We start from the raw sequence: 23,232 nt of genomic DNA, 5'->3' as shown, positions 1-23,232 counted from the left end.
TATTATTTTTATAAAAACAAGAAGAAATTTTTAGGTAATTTAAACCATAGTATTTCGTCAATTGGCTGTGTGCATTGGCATAGAAAGTAAAAATGAGATTTCAGTTCATGAATTCCATTTTCTTAAAGGTAGATTGATTGATTGATTGACTGTTGATTACTTGACGTCGAGTTAGGAGATAACTGTATTGTATTTCAAGCTCCGACGGCATCAATTGGGGATTTGATGGTCACAAATTAAGTTTACTGGTGACGCGTTAGCGGAGACAGTAAACGGGTATTTGCGACCATCAAATCCCCAATTGATGCCGTCGGATCTTAAAATACAATATTGTTATCTCCATTCTAATAAAACTGACAGAAAATAACGTTAAAACATGTATTTAAAAGAAAGGGACAGGAATTTTGCCTTACAACAAATCACACACGAAGTCATCAGTTTTTGTGGTTGGTTGCTCATAGTCTGGTGGGAAATATTTCAGGCATGTTCAGCTAGGATGAGAAAAAAGTAACAATAACTACCATAGGTCCGGCAACAGAGGTGAACTGGGTTGCAGGTAGGACAAATTATAATGTCACGGGATAATAAAGGTATATTGGATAGGGACAGAAATAAAGCCTTGCAACATGCCACATAGTCAAACGAACCCCCAAAGAGTTGTTGTAAGGGTTCATAACGTGCAGAGAGAGAGACCTAGGATTTAATGTCCCCATTCGCACCGGACGATAATAAGGAATTCAAAATTGAAACATCCAACACAGTTCCACCTTGTAAAGGGTTTCACTTCCGGTCGGAAGAAAACCTGTAGTGACCATATTTCTATTCCACAGTCACCCTTGGGGATCGGAGTCATCAGAAATTTGTTGTAAAGGTGTTCTAACTTGCAGAGAGCGTAGCAACCAATCTATAAAGGAGACATCAGTTGAAACGTCCTCTAAGAGCGGAAGTTGATTCGTATTTACACATCCCACACTGCAAAGACGAGTTATGTAACCATCATTGAGAAATCGTCATTATATGGTTAGAAAACATTCCAAGGTTGATAATACACAACTCGTGCAGAAAAGTACAAGCGTTTCGAAACAGTTGAAACCTGCAAAATTATTGACCCGTAACGGTGTGAGCTCAATAAGTTCACTTGAAGATTGTCAAAATACCAGTGTTATTTTAAAGATTTTTTTCTAGTTTTCAGGTTGATAATGATGGATGACTATTTTAATGGAAAACACACTAAGAAAATAAACGCTATGGTGATAGAAGTTTTTTAATTTACGCTAAATTAAATCTCAGCTAAGTTTTGAAATCGTGAATGTTTAGATATACAATTTTCACACTTCTGCAGAAGATCCATTACCTTTCGTTTCGTATAAACATCTAAATGGGAGTCCAGTTTTGAATAATTACAGTTTAACTTTATAAATTTCAGATTGTTATTTTTGATAAACTTTCGTAACTCATTTGAAACTGAAGATAAAAATGAATTGTCGTCTATTTCTTGATTATTGCCACATGTAAACACAACAACCAAACGGTCGAAAATATCATCACAACGATTCTGTAAAAAGTTAATCAATTCAGGCGACAAATATTTATCTAACGATACAACCAATAAGAATGCATATGGCGTGTCTTGGACTTCCTGTTTGGCTGACTGTATGAGTTGAAGTACCGTCTGTCGTTCGGTATTTTTATTTATGACAGGAATCCCAGGTGTATCAACGACAAAAAATCTTTTGCTTCCGATTTTCTGGTCCATGCATTTTATTATTTGCGTATACGAAGTATCTAAAACATTTACGACTTTTCTGCCAAACACGTCTGAGCCAATTATCATATTGCCCACTGAACTTTTACCACTTCCTGTTTGACCGATCAAGACCAATCCAAACTCAGTTTCTGAAAAAATAAAGAAGATACGATATGCTTGGTTTACCTGATCGATGGGCTATCATATCGTTAGCGCATACATGTCTCTCTTGCAGAAATATTGAAAATTGACACCTCTTGAGTGCATACATGTGACAGAGTTGTCAAGCCACAACTGGAGATTTGGAAATTTTCAGCTGGAGTTTGGGCCTCATAACTAGAGATTTTTTATCGACCTTTTTATCGACATACGCAAGATTTTTTTATCGATATATCGGCAAGATTTTTTCGTGTGTGTTTAAACTGCATAATCTTCCTTTTTTGTTAAAACACAACAATGATTCCATACCTTCAAGCACCTACATAGCCATTTTTATTTAGTAAAATAGAAGATAGATAGGAGGGGTTCAAATATTTATTCATCATAATTTTATATAGTTCAAGATACAGTGATCAGCCATCATACATAGTTGGCAAAAAGTACATCTGCTTTAGCCACATTGTCAACTTTTGTACCACTACTGAACATGTTTGTAACAGAAGGTGTTGAATTGATAAAGTTGTGGGCTTTCTGATGGGTAGCTGTCTACATATTTTTGGTCAAGTAATTAGGGCCACCAAAGTCAGCTTTGCATGAAGTGTAGTAAGCATGGCCTTGACTCTTGTCACTGGACTTGCACCATTTTTTAATTTGGCTATAGTGATATTGTGTCTTCTTTAATTTGATGCTAGGGTACATTTACAAGTATTTGGTGATAACATACAGTTTGCATTTTGTCAAATTATAAGACAAACACACTTATTTAGGTATTCCATTGGACCAGATAGAAGACATATCATATTTGAGTTGATTTTATTGTCTTTGAGGTTCATTTTAAACTAAGTCTGTTGTTCCATGTTTTCAACAGCATCAAAATTTATTAAAGTCGATGTTTATACAACTGTTCCATTGTCAGTATCACTTTTAATCATCCAGGACTGGGTTGCACAAACGTCTATTAAGTTAATAGACTATTAACTTCTAATAGACTATTAAATATCTAATTGACAATTAGTTAATAGAGTGATTTAAAAGCGTTGCACGAATCACTTTTAAGGATACTATTAACTAATAGACAATTAAGTGACTATTAACATTTTAATAGTCAATTAAGCTCCATTTCATTCTGCAATTTTCATCATTTTTTCACAACGTCATTACGATTTTCTCGATTTTCATCATTTTCACGATTTTCATCAATTTTTCATGACGTCAACACGATTTCAGAGATTTTCATCAATTTTTCATGACGTCAACACGATTTCAGCGATTTCATCATTTTTCAACGGGGTTGTGTTCAACATTGAAGCAGCTAATTAATGCTAAGTAGTGCTACGTAGACTTATGACTATTGAACGTGTAGCAAGCCTAGCTGCTATCAATATCTACGTAGCTGCTATAACTTTAGGCTAGCTACACGTTCAATAGTCATCTACGTAACCGCTAATATATTGAACGCAACCCTGGGTCTACTTTCAATTAACACCAAAACATGTCGAATTTCAAAATACAAAAAAATGCATATGTTGTAATAAAAAAGATAGAAAGTCTCGAAAAAAGAGGGGAATAGTCTTAAATTCCATTATGTTACTAATTTAATATAAAGTTTATTGTCGACGTCTACAAAAGAAAATTGACAACTGCAGCCTGCTATATTTATATCTTCCATTTCGAGAGACTGACTCAATCTGAGTCGATTTTTCACTTCGTTTTTTAACTCGAATAAATTACTATAGTATTTGGCACAATCGTGGTAAAATCAGAAATTTTTAATCTCCCATGAGAGAAATTTAGCCGCTAATTTATTTCAAACAAGATACAAGAAATTGCTTGTGTTTTCATTGAAAGGGATTGAAAATTCTCGGAAAAAAATACACGAGGGGAGAAATTATGTATCATAAATCAGGGCAGCCCCGTTATTCAGATGTCCCATTAGTCCGACACCCATTTGGTCCGACAACCCAATAGTCCGACGCCCCATTAGTCCGACACCCCATGATAGTCCGATACCCCAAATAGTCTGACATGGAATAATTCAACAACTTTTTTAAATAAATAATTTTGATTTCAAGAGAATAATCCCATCAGTTAAACTTATTCCTCCTGATAGTCCTAAAAATAATAATACAAGTAACATATCATAAAGTTCTTACAATTTTGCGTGATGTCCAGTGTCAAATATTACTGACATGTATGTTCAGGCCGAGAACAATCAGTTGACAGTAAAAAAAAAATAGATAGACCCTGTAATAGTTGCCATCCGGCATGAAAAACGGCCAATGACACTTGAACTGCCACTAGACAATGAAAGTACATACTTGTATTGAATAGGAACCGCAATTTATCACGGTTGGTTGGTAGATATGTATTAGTGAAAGTAGTCGGATATATTCACCCCTAAAAATAAAGAATAGAACTTTGTTAAGTTTGCCGCGTTCTCTGTGAGGAATCTGTTATAATAAGTTTACAACAGCAAAAAATGCTCGTAAATCGGCATAGTAAAAACTGGCACCTTCCGTTGTGAGTGTCAAAAGAGGTGGTGTTGGTTGCTAGAGTAATTTTTGTGTCGCATGTTTGCATGTGTTGTTTAACTCTATATAAGGTATGGGGGAATCTGCATTCAAAATAAATTTTTTCGTCTCCTTGACCAGAAATATTTTTGTCCATCAAAAAATATTTTTTTTAGGAAAAAAACATAACCCCCTTGAAGTTAAATGGTCATTCCCTGATCACGTGAACATTTTTCTTTATGAAGATAGACTGCACTGCTGATGACATTTCTTTTTTTTAGTAGAATGTGTTCCTGTTTTCTTATACCAAAACTTGCAAAGTTTTCAGTGTCTTTATATGCATATGGTCATGGTATTTCTTTGATAGTTATATCCGATAGGTGGCATGCTAAAATCTGTTTCTGTGATATTAGAACGAATAGTTCAAATACCATGTTAACTATTATTCTACCATGGGGTGTCTGGATTGGGGAGGAGGGGGTCTTTCATATCTGTATTCTTTAAAATGTTTGCCATTTTCTCTATACTTTATACTTTTTGCCCATTATTTTAGGACCTCATTTTTCTCTATAATTCTTTAACCCCCCCTCCCCCCTCATTATTCTCTATTCTGTAAATCCCATCAACACCCTCATGAAGCTCTACTCATGAAGTATATTTTCTATTACAGCAGTTATTAACCTTTGTCGGACTATTGGGGTGTTGGACAAGTGGGGTGTCGGAATATCTGGGCAACCCCAAATAAGTCCAATAATTGTTTATGTTATTTATGAACCCTATCCCATGTCAATATCAGATATTTGTTTGAAGTTTATACCCAAGATATACAAAAGTGTCGTATAGTTTCGTATTACAGTTTTCAGTTGCAAAAAAAAATGTTAGATATGTATTATTGGTTATAAATATTATGGACAATATACACTTTGCCATCTTTATTTAAAAAAAAACTAAATTAATTCACTGTGTAATACCGGTATATCAAAATTATCACGTAGTTTCTCTTTATGTCCTACGAATAACAATGTATGGTATTGTGCACTGTTCTGTTATTTGTGTTTCTTATCTGTAGTAATCATTAAAATGTTAACTTGGCATGCCATACTTGATAGAAATGCGGACGTGAAAGAAAGCACTCTTTATCAAAACGTCAATGGAGATTACATTTACACATTCTTCGTTTATACATCTTATTTCAGAGAAAATGTGTATTAATTTTCAATGTGGACACCAATATCGATCTGCTGGATGTAGAATTTTACGAAGAAAAACTAGGGCTGAAATTTAAAACTGCCATATTTGTTATTGCATAGCAAAGACTAGTTAAATCATTGACAATATTATAATATTGACCTATAGTGGGAGATATTATGGACATAATTGTGCAAATCGTGATACAAGCATGAAATTTGGTAAAAAGGTTAACTAAATGATACTTATAAAAAATCCGCTGCTGGCCAGAAAAAAAAATCATTTTTTCAAGATGGCCACCACACATTTTGAAAATGGCGTAATAACAAATTAGCCATTATTTGTTTATCATTTGAAAGGTGTGTTATATGTAAAATCCATTGTTAAATTTGATAAAAAGAAAATGACAGTTCATAAATAACGACTAGACAATACATTAATGAAACTTTAGTGACTTCCGGTTTCAAAATGTCGGCTAACGAGTCAAAAATTTCGATTTTTTTTTACTTTCAAGCAATTTTACAAGGGATTTTAATCCTTGAAAGATGTGTCATGTATAATCCAATGTAAGATATGATAAAACGTCAAAAACAGCTACTTAGTACGACAAAACAACACATAAATGAAAAAAATAGTGGTTTCCGGTTCCAAATTAGAGGCAATTACTTAAAAAATATTTTAATAATTTTCATCAACTTAACAAGTAATAACACAAGCATGAAATACAAGCATGAAATTTGGTATACAGGTGGACTAAACGATAATTAAAAGAAATAAGTGTGCTGGCCATCAAAATTTTCCATTTTTTCAAGATGGCCACCGATCATTTTGCAAATGGCGTCATATCCAGAAGTAAATCTTTGAAAGTTGTGTTATAGGTATAATCCAATGTAAGGTTTTATTAAGCGTAAATTACAGTTCTTAAAGTACGAAAAAAACAACACATAAATGACAAAAAAGAGTGATTTCCGGTTTCAAAATGGCGGCAAAATTTTGGAAAACGTATTTTTTTTTTTATAATTTTCATCATTAAACTTAAAAAGTGATATCACATTCTTTGTTAAGATTAAATGCCTAGTTTTGTTAGAAAGACAGGTTCGGTATCTTAAAATTATCGGACAGTAGCCAATAACAAAACTCGTACAAGGAAGGACAGAACGGTACATGTAGCATTTACAGTCACCTACACAATAGGATATTTCGCCTCCTCATTTCAAAAGTTTTCGACAGGAGGATGAAACTTTAACGGGAGCCGAAGAAGTCCTCGATTTTTTTCTTTCATCCAACCCCAGTGTTCATGAATTGGTACATAAATCAGGCTGAGCCCAAACTTATCCTCCTTGATACGCTGCTCTTTGGATGTCCTCCGAAAAAAACCTCTTGTAGGCGGAACTACATCACAATGCCGCTGCTTCCTTGGTAAACATTTACATCGTGCCTCGTTAACAGCAAATATTGATGTTGTTCTGTCATACATGATGCAAACAAATGCTTATTTTGTGTCCTTGTATGTGTCTTTATACTTCAGCAAAGAAATAAGTACGTCCCTTACATGTTGAAATACTTCCCATGTCATCCAAACTTACCTATTCCCTTAGTGTCACATGCACTGAATGTATGAATGAAAGGAAGAGTAGCTACACGAGGACCAAACGCATTTGATATTTCACGTACAGGAAGCCATCAAAAGTCTTCATTCCTGCCAAAACCTATTCACAGTTTGTTCCACCATATTTTTGGAGTGCTGCAATTTTTAATACTACTACATCTGTGTCGGTGCTACCTTAAATTACCGTCCTACAACAATTTTCATTATCAGGCCGAACATGGACAAAAATTCGTATATCTGCTTCTCCATGCTTACAAGGGATAGATGGAAAGTATCCTTATTAGTCTCTACAGAAGCATTTCTGTCGGCAAGACACTTCAAAAATTTCGTTTCGTTGTCATCTTCATAGAGAAAACTACTCCAAAACCCAACTTTTGTCTTCTCACATCTAGCCTTTCAATGATCCATTTAGTAAATCTAACACAATATCTACTCTTGAATACTTATCGATGCAATATTTTATTTAAGGCCGTATAACAAAATTGCAAAATCATCCAATATTGTTCCCTACAAGGTGGCCTGGAATTACCCATTGCTGCTCTATCAACGATAAATGCGTCAGAATTTGGATCTGCAAATTGCAAAATGTTTCAAGTTTATCCATTTGCACCGATTTAATACCACTGTTTAAAATGACATCCGAAGACAAAAAACGGAGGAGCAGTTTGTCTTTATAGATTAAGAAATATTCCAAATCAATTTGTCCACTGCGACAAGAAATAAAAGTCTAGAAAAGATATCTAAGGTTCTCTAGCTTTGTTTTTTACAAAAACGTTTACAGTTTTATTTTACCGACATAATAGGAAGTTGTTCTTTTTGATATGGTTATAAGAAACCGGTTCTCCTTCGTTTTGTATTTGCTTCAAACGATCTACAAATTATTTGCCTTTGATCTTTTTAAAGAAATCCTTTTGTGTTCATGAAGTCGTCATCTATTGTAGAATGCCTCAAACCACTAGATCTTGCAAATTCATCTGATTGTCTACTGACTTCTGGTCTAGCTATCATCAATACGTCTAAATGAGGTCTTCGGTTAAACCTTTGACAACACATCGCCCTTTACAATTGCATTATTCTGTTTTTGTCTGATCAATTGTGTTATAAGAAAAAATATTTTCTGGTCTTACGTACAATAAAATTATCATTTTCAAAATCAATTGCCACCTGTGGGTGACTTAAGAGAAGGAAAGCCATATCTTGGAGAAGGTCGGTCGCGATCGAGAATATGTTACACGATCAAGACCTAAATGAATACAGCATCATGCTTTATATGGACTGTTTGTACAAAATCTGACTTATGAAATGAGCATACTACCAAATTCACAAGAAGTTCTTATTTTATAATTGAACGCCAGGAATTGAACTGTGGTAGAGATGACTATATTTTCTTACGTCAGTCTATCAAATCATTGAACGTCACAGAGTCATGACATGATTATAATTTCTGTGTTTAGCTTTCTTAAGCCGATATATACCTTTCAAGCTAAAACACATAGAGTTATCTGATACGCGTGTCTAGTCCTAGGTACATTTGAACATACATACAAGAATATGCCGTTCTATGTGTTGCAATAATGGTTTTAGTGAGGACACATGACACATGTGTCCATCTACCTTCACGTAATATATCACCCAGAATTTTATAACAAGTCATTTCAATGTGAAATCCACCTTACATGACGATAAACTTATCTTCTCTGTACAAATCAGGCAATTCCCACTGAATATCCATTACCAAAAGTGGCTGATCTGCCGTTACTATTGATGTTTTTCTCGTTTTAACCACATTTTCCGTCTTATCCATCAAATACCTGATCATTGCAACTGAATGGGCTTGTTTTTTAAACAGTGGCATCATAGATTTTACACTTACTTGCTTTTTAGAGTAATGAGATGAACTACGATTTATACCAGTTTGCCCTGGTAGTGCATACAAATCACTCATTATGTCTATAAATAGTTTGCGCATGCGCAAAATTGTTAAATCATATGTGTCATAACCTTGAAAAATGTTATCAAACCAGATCATAATATCATTGAAAATCCCAAATCACTTATTTTATATTGAATAGTTGAAATATTTTTAAATGAATTTTGTTACATTTTCGCGCATGCGCAAACACTGTATGTGTCAAATATTCATGTCTAGTGAATTATTCACATGTAAGGAAGGTAGCTACCAAACCTGACAGTAGTTTTCACTAAAAGAAGGTAAACGAAAAGTTTTCTAAAAAAAATCAGTATTTTCAAACTGAAAAAAACAGCCATTTTAGAAAACGGCGGTGGCCATCTTGAAAAAAAATGATTTTTTTTAATGGCCAGCAGTTGTTTTTTTAAAAGTATATAATAATGATGCTTTGTGGTAATTTTCATGCTTGTATCCTCATTTGCACAATTCCCTCGATTTTACCTGCTAATATCTTCCACTACTAGTCCAAATAATTATGACGTCTGGCAAGGCTATTTTAAAAAAAAATTCTGGGACGCCTTCCATTGACCTAATATTGTTATCGTACGATGCAGTCCGGTGTATCCGCGCATTACAGAATTATTTTGAGAAGTACATTAGTTTAGTTTGTTCATATACAACAAGGTTTATACACTACTTAATTGAAGAGTTAATACGTTGAACTCTAAAGACAGTGTTAAACCAAATAGAACTTTGAAAAATTTACCGCGGTCTATGCATATGAGGAATCTGTAAGAACAAGTTTACAACAGCAGAAAATGCTGGTAAATCGGAATAATGAAAACTGGAACCTTCCTGTGATTAGTGCCAACTATTTTATGAAGTGGTGTCTGGATTGCGGAGGAGGGGGTCGTTAATTCCTATGTGTATTCTTTATACTTTTTGCCAATTATTCTCTAATCTTTATATTTAAACACCTCATTTTTCTCTATTCTTTGATATTGGTCCATTTTTCTCTATTCTTTAAATTTCCTCCCATTATTCTCTATTCTGTAAACCCACATCCACACCCTCGTGAAGCTCTCCTCATTAAGTATATTTTCTATAACTTCAGTTATTAACCTTTGTCGGCCTATTGGGGTGTCGGACCAGTGGGGTGTCGGAATAATGATGTGTCGGAATATCTAGGCAACCCCAAATAAGTCCAATAATTTCTATGTTATTATGAACCCTATCCCATGTGAATATCAGATATTTATTTTAAGTTTATATCCAAGATATAATACCAAAGTGTCGGATAGTTTTGTTTCATCTTTCATTACAGTTTTCAGTTCAAAAAAAAAAATTGTTAAATATGTATTGGATATAAATATTATGGACAATATACACCATGCCATCTTAAATAATAAAAAAAAAAGAGATCAAAATAATCACGTAGTTTTTCTTATCTCCTACGAATATCAATGTACGTTATTGTGCATTGTTCTGTTATTCATTTCTCCAATCTGTAGTAATCATTTAAAAAATGTTAACTCGGCATGCCATACTTAATAGAAATGCGGACGTGAAAGAAAGCACTCTTCATCAAAGCATCAACGGAGATTGCACATTCTTCAGCCCTGTTATAAAAGGTTTTCAAATGTCCAATGCTTTCGTCCATGCATGCCTTCTAAAAATTATTAATTTTGGAGAATAGATTTTATTCTAAGAAATATATTTCAGTTTGAACAAAGCATACTTCCAAGGATGAGGGCAAAAGTTTTTTTCTTCAGTTTAATGACACTTGTCGTATTGAAAATAAAACCATTTTTTCTCTAATACATTGTAATAGATTCATAATGAAAATGGCTAATCATAAAAAAACGATTCTTCATTTATGCTTCAAAAACTTATCAATTTTTATCTTTTCTTTCTATTATTATTTTAATAATAACAAAAACAATTCTTTTTGTGACAAAATCATACAATGTGGGATATCAGCGGCTGTGCGAGGCTCTCAGTCCGTCAAATCATCGAGTTGAGAAGCCTGTCACGGTATTTTTCGGCTGATTTTGAGGTAGAAGTAATCCAAGCACTTGCATGGCATCCATTTTAAATGTACAATTAAGGACTTAATAGCGCTCCTTCGTTCAATTAAATTTAATAGTGAGTTAATAGACTTTTAACGTTAATTAAATTTTGTGCAACGCAAGTAATAGACTATTAAATTTAAGTGTACTTTTAATAGACTATTAACTTTAATAGACGTTTGTGCAACCCAGTCCAGACATGATTATTTAACTAGCTAGTTGATTACTAGGTAAATGCCAATCATCTTTTATTGTTGTATATACAGTCTAATCCTTAACACCTTCATTGATTACTCGAGGCAATTTTCCTATTTATCTTTTTGACACAAATTCCATTAAAGGAAACTTCCGATTTTCTCGGAGTTTTCCCATATCAATTTAGAGTTTCTCGGACTTTTTCCCTGTTTGTATCTATTTTGTAAACAGAAATGTCTACTGAAAATTTTTCGAGATTGACATTTTCAAAAAGCGGAAGATTTCAAATTTTAACGGGAGGGACGGAAGAGGGTCTGAAAAGCGGGAGATTTTAAGTCCCGCCGGAAGAATCACATGTATGTGAGTGTAAACTAACAATAATTAAATGTTACTTAATTATAGTTGGTTTTATGTCTCGTATCGATCCTATGAGTTTCCATTTGCAACTATCCTTTACAGTTCTCTAATTATGTGCTGTTACACCACTGAGAGAGGATAGGGGAGATTTGAGAACTCACAAACATTTTGTATTTGGTTTAACACTGTCTTTAGAGTTCAACATATTAACTTTAAATAATTCACTCTCCAATTAAGAAGTGTATAAACATTGTTGTATATAAAAAAAACTAAACTATGTTCATCTCAAAATAGTTCTGTAATGCGCGGATACACCGGACTGCATCGTACGATACAATATTGGGTCAATGGAAGGCGTCCCAGAAAAAAATTAAAATAGCTTTGCCAGACGTCGTAATTATTTGGACTAGGTCAATATTATAATATTGTCAATGATTTAACTAGTCTTTGCTTCGCTGCGGAACCGTAGCTCTTAGGTCCTTATGTTATTTTTTGACTATTTGCGGAATGGTCCGCAAATAGTCAAAAAATAACATAAGGACCTAAGAGCTACGGTCCGCAAATAGTCAAAAAATAACATAAGGACCTAAGAGCTACGGTTCCGCAGCTAGTCTTTGCTATGCAAAAACAAATATGGCAGTTTCAAATTACAGCCGTAGGTTTTCTTCCTAAAATTCTACATCCAGCAGATCGATATTGGTGTCAACATTGAAAATTAATACACATTTTCCCTGAAATACGATGTATAAACGAAGAATGTGTAAATGTAATCTCCATTGACGTTTTGATATTTAAGAGTGCTTTCTTTCACGTCCGCATTTCTATCAAGTATGGCATGCCAAGTTAACATTTTAATGATTACTACAGATAAGAAACACAAATAACAGAACAGTGCACAATACCATACATTGTTATTCGTAGGACATAAAGAGAAACTACGTGATAATTTTGATATATTGCACAGTGCATTAATTTAGTTTTTTTTTATAAAGATGGCATAGGGTATATTGTCCATAATATTTATAACCAATATATCTAACATTTTTTTTGCAACTGAAAACTGTAATATAGATGAAACGAAACTATCCGACACTTTTGTATATCTTGGGTTTAAACTTCGAATAAATATCTGGTATTGACATGGGATAGGGTTCGTAATAACATAAAAAATTATTGGACTTTTGGGGATCGCCCAGATATTCCGACACCCCACTGGTCCAACACCTCAATAGTCCGACAAAAGTTAATAACTGCCGTAAAAGAAAATATACTTCATGAGTAGAGCTTCATGAGGGTGTTGATGTGGATTTACAGAATAGAGAATAATGAGGGGGGGGGGGGGGGTGTGTTAAAGAATAGAGAAAAATGAGGTCCTAAAATAATGGGCAAAAAGTATAAAGAATAGAGAAAATGGCAAACATTTTAAAGAATACAGATATGAAAGACCCCCTTCTCCCCAATCCAGACACCCCTTGGTAGAATAATTGTTGACATGGTATTTGAACTATTCGTTCTAATATCACAGAAACAGATTTTAGCATGCCACCTATCGGGTATAACTATCAAAGAAGTACCATGACCATATGCATAAAAAAAACTGAAACTTTGCAAGTTTTGGTATAAGAAAATGGGAACACATTCTACTAAAAAAAAGAAATGTCATCAGCAGTGCAGTCTCTCTTCATAAAGACAAATGTTCACGTCAGGGAACGACCATTTAACTTCAAGGTTTTTTCCTAAAAAAAAATATTCTGATCCCCAATTTGATGGAAAAAAATATTTCTGGTCAAGCAGATGAACAAAAATATTTTGAATGCAGATTCCCCCATACCTTATATAGTGTTAAACAACACATGCAAACATGCGACACGAAAAATACTCTAGCAACCAACACCACCTCTTTTGACACTCACAACGGAAGGTACCAGTTTTCACTATTCCGATTTACGAGCATTTTTTGCTGTTGAAAACTTATTCTAACAGATTCCTCACAGAGAACGCGGCAAACTTTACAAAGTTCTATTTGGTTTACCACTGTCTTTATAGTTCAACGTACCGCGTATTAACTTTAAATAATTCACTCTTCAATTAAGTAGTGTATAAACATTGTTGTATATATAGACTAACTAATCTAATGTTCATCTCAAAATAATTCTGAACACTAAACTAAGTATCTCGCATACAATCGTCTAAGCGGTAAAGCCTAACTGGAGCCTTAACTTTCTAATATCTCTGCTTTGGGAGAGATGCATAGCTGTGTATCGTCATGTTAGTTATTCGATAAAGCTTCACAAAGCTTATTTAGTTTGACAAAACGTTCGCTACACCGCATCTCATTCATTGGGTAAATATATGCGACCACTATCACTAATACATATCTACCAACCAACCGTGATAAATTGCCTGAGCCTGCTACAAGACAAATTCGCAGCGGTTCCTATTCAATACGATTATGTACTTTCATTAATGTCTAGTGGCGGTTCAAGTGTCATTGACCTTTTTTCATGCCGGATGGTAACTATTACTATTATTCTCTTGAAATCAAAATGATTTATTTAAAAAAGTTGTTGAATTATTCCATGTACGACTATTTGGGGTATCGGACTATCATGGGTTGTCGGACCAATGGGGTGTCGGACTAATGGGACTAATGCCCCGATTTATGATACTTAATTTCACCCCTCGTGTATTTTTTCCGAGAATTTTCAATCCCTTTCAATGACAATACAAGCAATTTCTTGTATCTTGTTTGAAATAAATTAGCGGCTAAATTTCTGTCATGGGAGATTAAAAATTTCTGATTTTACCACAATATTTCCAAATACTATAGTAATTTATTCGAGTGCCCAACCTTCCATAAACGAAGTGAAAAATCGACTTAGATTGAGTCAGAATCTCGAAATGGAAGATATAAATATAGCAGGCTGCAGTTGTCAATTTTCTTTTGTAGACGTCAACAATGAACTTTATATTTAAATTAGTAACATAATGGAATTTAAGACTAATGCTTTTTTATTCCCCTATTCCCCTTGTTTTTCGAGACTTTTCTATCTTTTTCAATACAACATATGCAATTTCTTGTATTTTGGAATTGGACATGTTTTGGTGTCAATTGAAAGTAGGGTTGCGTTCACTATATTAGCGGCTACGTAGATGTATGACTATTGAACGTGTAGCTAGCCTAGCAGCTACGTAGATATTGATAGCAGCCTAGCTACACGTTCAATAGTCATAAATCTACGTAGCACTACGTAGCATTATTTAGCTGCTTCGATGTTGAACACAACCCCGTTGAAAAATGACGAAATCGCTGAAATCGTGTTGACGTCATGAAAATTTGATGAAAATCGCTGAAATCGTGTTGACGTCATGAAAAATTGATGAAAATCGTGAAAATCATGATGACGTCGTGAAAATGATGAAAATCGCAGAATGAAATGGAGCTTAATTGACTATTAAAATGTTAATAGTCACTTAATTGTCTATTAGTTAATAGTATCCTTAAAAGTGATTCGTGCAACGCTATTAAATCACTCTATTAACTAATTGTCAATTAGATATTTTAATAGTCTATTAGAAGTTAATAGTCTATTAACTTAATAGACTTTTGTGCAACCCAGTCCAGGAGTCTATAGTTCAGTGATTGTCGTTGATTCATGTCCGTCATATTTGTTTTTCGTAAATTGTTCAGTCATTAATCATTTGTTAATCAGGCAGTGAGTTTTTACATTTTTCATGTCAGAGCCTTTGTATCAGTTGGTGTCTTTAAATATTTCGTCATCATACATTCCCTATTGAGGATATGTTTTTTACTCAGCTGGCGCTCCTTATGTATATTAAAAAAAATCATAATTCAAATATAATACTTAACCTATACCTTCATCTTCTTCTGTTAAAACTAAACGAAAAAGAAAGAGGAGTAATTCAGCAAAATTGAAATAGAAAAATCACTAAGTTGAATGTATGACTATGATTTTTTTTCGTAGAAAATTTTAAACTGTTACTTTTTTATATCTTCAAAAAAAATCATTCAAACTCTAAAACCACTATAAAAATAATTCATGATTCAGCACTACCGACTAACACTACAAAAATAAAAACACCCAACAAAATCAGAATAAAGCAACAGCATTTCGAATGGTTTCTGGTGAATCCAGGATATACAATTTCAGTTATAATGCCGCAAAATTCACTATACAGAAAACAGAAACGGAATAACGGTCGGAATAAAATAAAATATATATTACATAAAATAAATAATCACTTTAATAGTTACTTTCTATCTTTTTTGGAGTTACTACACTCTGACATTGACTTCTAGATCTCAGTGCTGAGTCTGAAATATCAATATACATGTACACACATAAACAGATACAGTATTAGTAACTTTTATTAGCATGAAAAAAACCTTTTATTAGCATAAAACATACAGTTAAATTCAATTGTTACTAGAAAATTTACATTTTACCCTTTCTGTGTGTGTATGTGTGTGTTTGTTTGAGAGAAATATGATCTTAACACTTAAAACATTGGATATTGCTTGTGTACTGATTGATATTCTAGTCTAAGATGCATGATTTTAATAAAAATAATTGCTATTGGCTTTGAACTAGCTGTCAGCCTGTACTAAGTGTCCTTTCGTTGTGAGGATGAATAACTACCCAGCAACGTCCACTCAGGGTTTCTGTTGGATACATTTATGCTTTGTATCGATCTAATGAGTGTCAGTTAGTTTTGTTCCTATATGTTGTACTGTTACACAACTGTCTCTTGTTAGGAAAGGGTTGACACGCCTTTAAACTAGTTCAATCCTGCTACATCCTGTATGTGCCTGTCCAAGACAGGAGCCTGTAATTCAGTGGTTATCGTTTGGTGCTGATTTTTATTTGATATTTTTTTTACATAAATCAGACTGTTAGTTTTCTCGTTTGAAATTTTTGAGTAGTAGGGAGTGATCAGTTTTAAGTGAGGAAAAAAGGTAGGCACGCTGGCACGGATAAATATGGTCATGCCCCTCCCACCGAAAAAAGGTAGGCACGCTGGCACGGATAAATATGGTCATGCCCCTCCCACCGAAAAAAGGTAGGCACGCTGGCACGGATAAATATGGTCATGCCCCTCCCACCGAAAAAAGGTAGGCACGCTGGCACGGATAAATATGGTCATGCCCCTCCCACCGAAAAAAGGTAGGCACGCTGGCACGGATAAATATGGTCATGCCCCTCCCTCCCTATCAATCAACAGAAGTCATGACCTTTCGTTTCGATTACACATAAACTTATTTGGTCATAACGATCTGTGAAAAATCTATACATTCACACGTTGTATCCAAATAAGTTCATCGGGTGATGCTGAAAAGATAGTGTTACCTCCTCGAACAACATTTGCCTGGTCATATAATCAAATTTGGATTCAGATCGACTACGTCATCGTGTAAAATCACGTGATCGTATCGAGGAACTCTGATACAAAAAAGGGAAGCAACTCTTCATGATGTGAACATCAATCACCGATTAATCGTATCGTGTTCGGGGCAAATAGAAAAAATACCAACGCAGATGTCAGTTTCATATATATTTATTACATTCATTCGTACAATGCAAGCAGTTTGTCGTCGTTACTCATCAAGTCTCTAGACGAAAAATCTTTCACAATGTCTTCCATGCTAATGTTTCTATATCTCATCTTCACGAAATGTACACAATAGATTCCGCACGTATCGGATGATCCCGGTTGCACTTGAGTCGTACTGAATCTGTATTGAGGTCCATTGGCGATGAGCACGTTCATGAAGCGACGATGGTAATACTCCGGAGAACGTCCGAACGAATCGAAAAATTCGACGGGTCCCTCTCGCGGGAAGTGGAACGCCAACCAGTGAATGCCCTTGCCGTCGCAGTCGTCCGTGTTGACGACGAAACTGCGGGGCCTGTTTGAGACTTCATCCGGCAGTGCATCGGCACAGCACACGGTCGCCGGCAGGTCTTCGAGATAACACTCCAGTTCGTATCCGTAGGTTCCCTCCACGCCGTCGTCTTCCGTTCTGCATCGTTTGGCGGATGGTTCGTCGCCACAGTCCCTCTCTTGATGGATCTCGAGTCCCCGGGCGTGCGCAAATACCAGTCCGCATGCGCGGCAAGCCATCAGGTCCGATTCGCTTCCGACGTCTTCTTCTCCGAATTCCATGGTGTTCGATTCGCTTCCGGTGGAATCGACGTCTTCGTCCTCGGCTTCGGCGTCGTCCTCGCCTCCGCCCAAGACGTCGCTACGTAATCTCAAGTGTTCGGGTGTAGCGGCCTTCAGATCCACCAGAAGGTATCCGAAGGGTCTCCTCGTGGCCTCTCGGAACGTTTGCATCAAGTGGTGTCTCTGACTCGGATACATCTGTCTACCTAGCGTGGCGACGGGCTGGCGATCGACTGGATTGTCGAAGAGGACCAGGTAGTGACAGTTTCTCCTCTGAGTCGGATCCTTCCCGAAATACAGGTTCTGATTCACAGCTACCACCGACAGGTAACGATGATGCGATCCTTCCGTGAACAAGTCGTTGATGCGACGGTCTTTGGCCGAGGTCGACATCAGGTCGTCCAGCACGAGTAAGTTTCTGGTCCGTGCATCGAAGAAGTGATCGGCTTCCAACTCGGTCGGGATACCGATACCACGGTGGGCACCACCGTCTTTCGAATCTCGTCGTAGAGGGGTTGCCATCGTCGGTACAGCCAGACGATCCTCTCCGGTACCGGGTTGCACGTGGATCTTCGCAATGCTTCCTTCACGAAAAACGTCTTGCCGCAGGAGGTCGGACCGGAGACGATCATGGTGAACGGGTGTTGAAAACGAAAACTTTCTTGAGTCGCATTTTGCGGTGGCGGCGGCGGCGGTGGCGGTGGCGGTGGTGGTACGCCAGTACCATGCTTATTTCGATGATGCCTCAACATGACGTCTCTTCTCGAAAACATTCTTTGACAGCTAGGACACTCCATCCTCACTTCAAGGGTGGAACTTTCCCTCTTATAACTTTTGTCGGAAATGAAGCAAGCAGAACACGTGATCATCTTTGCAACGGCACACGCGAAGTCGATCGTCTCTCAAGGTGATTTCCAATATTTCCATCTCGCCTCCCCTCGACGCGAGGTAGAGCGGTCTCTCGAAAATTATCTCCGTGGTCTCTTCTTTTCTGATGGCTACGGATTGAAGCAGTGGCAGGTAAGTGTCTCTGACGTAAGATTCATCCCTTACCAGATCGCAACACACGTACATCCTCTGCGTAGACGTTTCAAAAGCCGGTACAAAGGTCATCTCCAACAGAGCACACTCCCACGTTCCTTTCATTAAGTGTGATCTAGGTAAACGTATTCTGAACTGTCCTCCCCTATTCTGGGGGAAAAGTTGGAGCGAGTCTCCACTATTGACGAATAAGTAAAACTCGTCCATGGTTTTGATTAAGCATTCGATCCTCTTCCTCTTATAACCATCGCCGCCGCCGCCGCCGCCGCATGACCATGTTTTTTTTTATACAAGTAACCATACATTTCATATGTCTCGAATGAGTACCGAAGTTCGATTAAAACCACATAACACCATGCAAAGATTTTTTTTTTGTCAACAATAAATGTATATTGTGTATAATAATATGTATATTGTGTATGTTTCATATTGTCGTGCATCTGGCCTGATGGAAAGTCGAAAACTACTTTTCGTCGTTATCTCCCCTCCCTTCCTTGTCATAACGAAAAATAGTTCTCGACTTTCCAGTCTACAATAAATAATAGGAAATGAATGAAAGCAAATTAGACACTAAATATTTATTAACATTAGTTACAAATTGAAAAAAAAAAAATACCCAGAAACATCATCTATATATTATTAATCCATAAATAATTAGCAATGTTAATTTGTAAAGCGGTCACCAAGTTGGATTATTTTCTTTGTCATTTCATAGAATCCATCTTTGTCTGGTAAATTATTTTCTCGCCATTCACAGTTTTGTAAAAGGTTTATAAATGTATTTTTCAACTCCAATGATATGTCTGTAAGTTTAGTGTCCCTTTTCCACAATTCTAAGAGTTCTTCGCAATCAACATTTTCCAAGGCATCGTCGAAGTATATATTCAGTTGTTCTAACTCGGACATCATGAGACAGGAATGATTTCTCTGACTGGGATGATTGTTTCTACATCCAAAACAATGTTTTCTGGTTAAAAGTCTGACTTCTTCTACCACTTTTCTAGCATATAAGAACAAGTATATATCAATCGTCATTCGAATCTCTTTACCCTCAGTTATGGTTTGTGTTGATTCCATCTCGATAGTTTATGAAGACTCTGTGAACGTTGGATTCCAACGCTGTTTATAAAGGGTATTTGATCACGTGATGATGTGTGGTTTGATTGGCTTAACAACACTGACAGATGTCAAAATCGGGAATTTGATGTGGTAGCGAAGAGATAATTGGGTTCCCATTTTAAATGTTCTGTTTGTATACAGTCGGTTTTTTTTTGTCTAAGCCAGTAGTGTAGTTCCATTTTTTGAACGACTAAAACACATTTTTGGTAAATGAAAGCGATTAGAAACGACCACTGGGTGAAATGAAAACGTTCTAAAACGTAATGGAAATTACACGAGACTGGGACCATTTTTCCGTGAACTTTTAAATTTGATAGATAATTTATTGTAAAATAATATTGATGATGAAAGTGATTCCTTTGAGGATTTGATATAATTATCTCGCTGTGCACTTATGTCCATCTGGTATGAATTTAAAAGTGTGTGTGTAAGAATAACAATAAATAATTATTATTTACAGGGATATAATAAATGTCATTTATCATAACATTGCGATTTTAATAAATGAGAAACTCACGCATCTCAAATAAAAGTAGGCTTCATTGAACAATAATTGTATTTAGCAGGAAAGTTCTGTGTATCTAATTAGTCACTCGAGTTATCTTTGTTATAAATCAACAAAGACGTGAAATTCAATCCCCAGACATATATATACACACACTGATCAATGTATCAAAAGATAAGACTAATGCGATATGTATCGGTCAGTCTTCTAACATATGTGTGATTTTTCAATTATAAAAGGAAGCCAGCTTTATGATACAGCAAGACGTACACGCGTGCATTTCTTGTTGATTGGAATATAATGACTACAAGCGACGTTCGGATAAAGTAAGTAAATAAGTTTGTTTTCATTTATGTATAATTTAATTATTTATTTGATCATTTGTTTTAATTGCAACGCATATTATTCATATATTTACTTTTGTTATAAAAACTAATATAATGGCATGACGCTCAAATCTCGAGGTTCAAATATATATAAGTCGATCTGAATCCAAATTTGATTATATGACCAGGCAAATGTTGTTCGAGGAGGTAACACTATCTTTTCAGCCTCACCCGATGAACTTATTTGGATACAACGTGTGAATGTATAGATTTTTCACAGATCGTTATGACCAAATAAGTTTATGTGTAATCGAAACGAAAGGTCATGACTTCTGTTGATTGATAGGGAGGGAGGGGCATGACCATATTTATCCGTGCCAGCGTGCCTACCTTTTTTCGGTGGGAGGGGCATGACCATATTTATCCGTGCCAGCGTGCCTACCTTTTTTCGGTGGGAGGGGCATGACCATATTTATCCGTGCCAGCGTGCCTACCTTTTTTCCTCACTTAAAACTGATCACTCCCTACTACTTTTTTGACATTTGTCATTTGGGGTCCTTTTAAAGCTGACTATGCTGTTAAGGTTTTACTCATGGTTGAAGGCCGTAAGGTGGCCCATAGTTGTTAATGTCTGTGGCATATGTTTTCTTGTGGAGAGATGTCTCATTGGCAATCATACCACATCTTCTTATTTTTATATAGCTTTAGATACCTTCATCTCGCTCCTCTCGCATTGACGATGTAATAAACGACTGTCTCTCTGGTGTCTGACTTGAAGCTGTTATATTAAATAAATCATATTATCATTACACATCTGAATAAAGGAAGATGAAGGGCATACCTTTTGGTATATCAATGAAATGTCAATCAACCGACGCCAAAATCTATCAAACGGATATCGTCTATATACATGTATTTTTACACAAATATTTCCATTTTTTTCTTCAAAATATTAAATCAGATACATTTTTTGTACTAGTATCCATCTTGAGTATGTGTTAACGTGATTGAATAATTGTTTCTGTTTAATGCCACTTTCAGCACTCTTGTTTATATCTTGGCGGCCAGTTGGTGGAGGATATCGGAGTACCCGAAAAGAACAATCGAGCGTGCCAAGAAAACTGACATTCCCAGTATTTTAAGATATGATTTGAAGGTGGCACGCTAGTATTTGCATTCCAGAATTTAGGTTGCTCTTTTATGTACCCTACTTAGGTTTATGTATTTAAACAGTGTGATTGGAAAAAAAATACAGTATCAGCTGAACATACTTTCCAAAACTGAGGGATGAATCAGGTGTAGAAAAATATGAAATAATTTTACATACAGATGAAAATGAATTTTTGAGAATTTTTTTAAATATTGTATTCACTGCACCATAAAAGACCTAAAAGTACTAGTAGCCTTAGGTTTTTAAAAATAGCAAAAAAAGTAAACGGTCATGATACATATTCAAATTCATTTCTGAATAGTAAAATGAAAGTACTTCAGTTAGCTGTGAATGTAGATTATTTTGCAGTGTTAGAAAGTGGTGAAAATTATAAAAAGGCTATCATTATCCCTTATGGGCCAGGAAATACTACCGTGCCACCTGAACGAAGCTGCTAAGTGTATGTAAATAAAACGAAACAGAATATAAAGACTGTACTTATATCTAGTAATTTTAATCTTACGTACTGATATAAAAAGATAAAGAACAAAAACGAAAACATCCTCGGAGCTTTTAGTGAATAGAAGCATGGCTGTACCTATATGCAACATTTTTGTTCATGTCAACTTTTCAACGAAAATTAAATGAGTTGCCTTTTAAATATAAACAATAGTATATACGTGATGTGGACAGTTGCAAAGTCAAATCAGGTTTTATTTTTCAAACCATATAAAGGGAGGTCAATGTTTTATTAATATTATGAGAATTCTGACAGAAATTTTGTAGTTACCTTCTCTTCTTCTAACAAGTATAACATCTCTCTCATCCGAGTCGGATTCTATTTCGTCTAAAAAGTAAAATTTTAGTGATAAGTTTTAGAAATTAATTATGAAATATGTTTTCCACTTTTGTTGCTGTATTTAAAAACACTCATAATTATTCAATTCGATTGGAGAAATATTAAATTCAATCTGCATTTGATTATTTTACTTCTGTAGAACAAATCACTCGGTCACATTACCAAAATCAACTTCGGATCTATAACAGGCTAAAATCGATTTGTCCTATTCAATTGGAAGCACCTAAAAAATGAGAGTTTCTACCAAAGAGAATATTAAATTCAATGTAAACAAAAGACGTCCACTGGAAAATAGATAGGTAC

General features: G+C 35.4%; 1 long non-coding RNA gene across 2 annotated transcripts; it reads right to left on the bottom strand.

Annotated features, from left to right (window-relative positions):
• Positions 1-1,248: 1,248 nt before the first annotated feature.
• LOC143074483 (uncharacterized) lies at positions 1,249-22,923 on the bottom strand. 2 transcript variants are annotated; one of them, XR_012977885.1, is made up of 5 exons: positions 22,861-22,923; positions 21,633-21,698; positions 16,020-16,079; positions 15,615-15,641; positions 1,249-1,896 (listed from the first exon to the last, which is right to left on the bottom strand). It is a non-coding gene; the product is annotated as an uncharacterized LOC143074483 (long non-coding RNA). The 2 variants fall into 2 exon arrangements; XR_012977886.1 differs by having other exon boundaries at positions 15,621-15,641.
• Between the last annotated feature and the right edge of the window lie 309 nt (positions 22,924-23,232).

The sequence above is a fragment of the Mytilus galloprovincialis genome, chromosome 5 (genome assembly GCF_965363235.1).
Source record: "Mytilus galloprovincialis chromosome 5, xbMytGall1.hap1.1, whole genome shotgun sequence".
NCBI lineage: Eukaryota > Metazoa > Mollusca > Bivalvia > Mytilida > Mytilidae > Mytilus > Mytilus galloprovincialis.
The sequence above is the reverse complement of the archived record's forward strand: the minus strand, read 5'-3'. Positions and strand labels throughout refer to the sequence as shown.